This window comes from Adiantum capillus-veneris, chromosome 30, assembly GCF_014529385.1.
Source record: "Adiantum capillus-veneris isolate H3 chromosome 30, ASM1452938v2, whole genome shotgun sequence".
Lineage (NCBI taxonomy): Eukaryota > Viridiplantae > Streptophyta > Polypodiopsida > Polypodiales > Pteridaceae > Adiantum > Adiantum capillus-veneris.
In genome coordinates this window covers 89,451,879-89,456,627 of record NC_140960.1, presented here as the reverse complement: position 1 = coordinate 89,456,627, position 4,749 = coordinate 89,451,879, and positions in this window count along the sequence as shown.

The window sequence follows — 4,749 nt, the reverse complement described above, 5'->3', positions numbered from 1 at the left end:
AATGGCCTATGAACTTTGAGAGTAGCAAAATTAGAAAATTAGATAAAGCACTTTTGTGAGATTACTTGGTGAGCATAGCGGGTAAACTTAATTGATGGTAGAAACATAAACATGGTACTTAGTTGACTTGGCAAATTTTTTGCAAGAGAGAGAGTTTAGAGAACATGACAATAGTTGAGGACCGGATTTATGCGGAGCCTATCCCCCCTTCAATAGGCATTTGTATTATAGTTTCTCCCATCAAGAGAGACATGGTACAATACAATATTTGTGTTCCTTGTGACCTAGGTGATGCAATGAAGATGGAAAGCTTCATGCATCACGAGCATAACATAAACTTTGTAGAAAGCATTAACTATCCCAATCCTCATTCCCAAGACCTCAAACACCTTCGAAGGTGGAGAGAGCTAGCGGGGAATGAAAGTAGGGAAGAGGAAGAAGAAACATTCCATAGGAGAAAGAAATAGTTCCTCACTTATAATCACTCTTCTTGCTAGCATACATAATAGCATAGTAATGAAGATGGAGAAGATGGCAAGCTTAAGCATTGAAGCATGGCTCTTGGTTGGATTTTCATTCCATAGCCAAGAGTGTTGGTGTAGGCTATCACCTCTCAACAAGATTGGAGAAGGAGATGGAGTTCATCTACTTTCACCAAGTGAGAATACTTCAAAAAAAAAAAAGAGTATGTGAGAGGTATATACCCCCCAAGCATACCCCTTGCTTGCTTTGGGCGAGCCCCCCTTTTTGCTCAAGCCTGAAGCTCATTGGACCCCTCTCCCCCTATACAATCACATGCCCCATGCATTTCAAGCACATGGGTAGTCTTTGGACAAGTGTCCTCCTTACCCCTTTGAGAGAGAGAGCCTGAAAATATCTAGATATTTGTTGAATGTAACTAGAAGCTCTTTGGACCCCTCTTTAGCCCAGCCAATAGGATTCAAGCACACCATGTGGCTAAGCATAGGGAGAGTGTGACATGTGTCCATGTGTCCCTTGAGAAAAGGGGGTGCCCTTTGGGTGAGTGGGAGGTTAAGTCAAAGATTCCCCTAACTTTGGGGATTTCCCCTTCCTTTGTAGGGTCTCTTTTTTACTCAAGCACCTTACCCCCAAGAATAACAAGCACCTCAAGCACCTTCCTCATCAAGCATGACAAGCACCTCAAGCACCTTAGTCATCAAGCACCTCAAGCACTTTAGCAGCAAGCACGACAATCACCTCAAGCTTAGGTTGAGTTCCCACCTCAAGCTCAGTACTAGCTTGCCTAAAGTCAAAGGACTTTTAACACTAACCATTGGAGGTCTTTAATGAAGCTAACCCTAAGGTCTTTTAAGCTCCATTAGCTAGCCTTGCTCTTTGACATACCATCTCTCATTTGGACCCCTCTACCATTGACCTTGTGTTGAGATAGATCCGTAAGCACATGTCTATATTCTAACCCTTGTTCCCGTTTATTATACCACATTAAATGATTTGTTTAATGTGAGAAATCATTTGGGTTGGTTAGATATTAGATTTTATGACATTACCTCTCTCTTGAAATCATAGTCGTCCTTGACTATGAGGTAGAAGAGATAAAGTCTTAGTCATTAGTCAATTTTTATTAGCGGGTAGAGGATTCCTTTTTACCCTACGGCATCATTCCAATATGGATGACTAATCCATTTGGTGCTTGGGAGACATAGCTGTCGCAAGCATGTCTGCTCTTTAATCCATTTCATTCTCCCAAATAGAGTGACAAATTTTATTTGGTGTTTGAGAGACGTCGTCATCACAAACATGATTCTAAGTATGCATACTACTTAAATTTGTGTACAATAAAAAGAGAATTAGTCTTATAAGACAAAAACATTGATCATTTAAAAGAAACATGTGCTTATTCTAATTTAGCATTGTAAGCATTGACAAGGTTCATACTATTCTTAAGCTGGATTCCTTGCATCCATCTAGCATCTTCAAAAATATCATTTTTGAACTTAATAAGATACCGTTGGATAATCTTACAATGTCGTAGTACTTTATCTTCATGCCGAAGGATAGCTTCGGGTTGTAGCACCTCTTCTTGGTCTTTGATTTTGGGAGGGTCTTCAATAATTGGATCATGCGGTGGCTCTCCTTTGTAGGGCTTAAGTAAGCTCACATAAAAAGCATTGTGTATGAGCCAATGGTTGGGGAACTTGAGTTGATAAGCCACCTCATTGATTGGCTTCAAAATTTGAAAAGGACCATAGTATCTTTTTGCTAGTTTAGCATAATACTTTTGATGGCCCGTAGGATTTTTGTCCGTCGTTTTTCTCAATTGAGCCTTGGAAAACTTAAGTAAGACCCAATCATTTTCTTTGAACGTTAAGGCCGTTCTGTGCTTATCAACATCAACTTTCTGCCTTTGTTGAGAGATGGATATAGCCTCCTTAATCTTTTGAAAAGATTCTTGTAGGTCACGGCTATACTCATCGACAACAAATGTACTTTAAGTAGCAAGGGACTTTTAGGTCTTCTCTCTATGATTTCAAAAGATGCTTTTCTCGTAGAAGTATGGATAGTATTATTGTACGCATACTCTATAAGAGGTAAGTACTTTTCCCATTGTGAGGGTTGATCTACTTCTGTAACATAGGTCTTTAGTAGATCAAGAATCGTAAGATTGACTGTCTCACTTTGGCCATATCCGTTTGTGGGTGATAGGCCGAAAAGCAATTCAATTTTGTACCTAGATTTTCAAAGAGAGCTTTCCAAAAATTACTGGTCATTCTAGGATCTCTATCCGACACGATGGATGTTGGCAATCCATTGAGTTTGAAAATCTGGGATAAGAAGAGAGTTGCCATTTGGTGTGCCTTAATAGTCTTTTTGACACGAATAAAGTGTGCTTGCTTGCTAAACCTGTCCACTATTGTCCATATTCCCATATTCCCATGGATAGACTTGGGTAATCCAAAGATAAAATCCATGGATATACTCTCCCATGGTGAATTAGAGATTGGCAATGGCTGGAGTATTCTAGGTTGCTTCCCTCTATCATACTTGTCTTTTGGCATACCACGCATTTAGAAACATACTCTTTGTGTCCACTTTCATGGTAGGCCAATAAAAGTATGCCTCTACTCCTCAAAGAGTAGGTTGAATGTCTCTATGCCCCACATAGGTAGGAGCATGGTATTCATACATGACTGTCTCACAAAGGGAGTGGGTGACACATAGCCTATTGCCATGAAGAAGATAACCATCTTGAAAGATAAATGGTTCCTCTTTCTTCCCCAAAGCAAGGGCTGACAATATGTCTTTAAAGTTAGGGTCAATAGCATACTTGTCTATCATAGAAGATAGATCATTGTGAGTTGCTATAGACACCGCATTAACTTTTGGTCTTTGTGAAAGTGCATCGGCCACTTGATTGTGCTTACCCGCAATGTGAGCAATATGAAAATTAAATTGCGAAAAAGAATTTGCCCACCTCATTTGTTTGTCGGAAAGCTGTGTTTGTGTCATGAAGTACTCGAGACTTTGATGGTCAGTTCGCAAAATAAATGGAGTCCCCAATAGATAGTGCTTCGATGTGTCTAGGGCATGTAGGACAACTAAAAGCTCTTTTTCATAAATGCCCAAGGCCCGTTCATCCATATTGAGCCTTCGGCTCTCATATGCTATGGCATGCCCTTCTTGAAGCAAGACTGCTCCAAGGCAATCACCACAAGCATCACATTGGACCTCAAATGGCTTTGAGAGATCCAAAAGCATAAGGACTCGTTGGGAGGTAAGCTTCTCTTTGAGCTTGTCAAAAGCATTTTGCTCCTTAGGAGTCCATGAATACTTAACGATCTTCTTTGTTAAGTCATGTAATGGTCCTACTATTTGAGAGAATTTTGCTATGAAGCGTCTATAGTATGCACACATACTAATAAAGCTTCTTAGCTTATGTAGATTCCTTGGATTAGACCATGCTTTTATTACCTCCAACTTTGATGGATCCATAAGGATACCATCTTGAGAGATAATATGACCTAAGTATTGAATCTCTTGAAGGAAAAATTCGCTTTTCTTTTGATTGAGAAAAAACTTGTTCTCCCTCAATGCTTGAAAAATCACTTGAAGATGTTGCTTGTGTTCCTCCAAGGACTTGGAGTAGATGATAATATCATCAAAGAACACTTCAATGAATTTGTGGTAGGGTCTAAAAAATTTCTCCATTAATCGATTGAACATGGTTGGTGCATTAGTCAAGCCAAAAGGCATGACTAGATATTCATAAAGGCCGAACGTTGTACGAAACGCTGTTGGAATGTGCGGTTCTCCAGGGTCAATCGGGAAAGCACCGGGCCTCTAACTGTAGACAAGAGCTTAGCAGGCGCTCAAACTAGGATAACTGAGTGCAGATAGACTTAATTAATAGTTTAATACACATAATACTGATGATTCAAGAGAGTTTGAGAGAAAAGACTGCAAATAAGAACAATATTAATTGATACGATGAAGAAACAAAGCTTCAAGACTCAAGAGACGCTGACAACTGATAGCAGATACATCGTAAGATTTCTGACTCCTCTTTTACAATCCCGCTGCATACGACCGCTTTGGTATGCCTTTCGAATTGTAATCCTCACCTCAGAATTCTTCCCCAAGCTGTCCCACCATCCAGTTTACTTGTGCTCTTGACGCTCTTCTCGCCTTTCCCTTCTCTTCTCCAACTGCTCTCAAGCAAAAGAACTCCCCACCGCTCCAGTGGGTTCCCCAAAGGGCCTCTAAAAAATT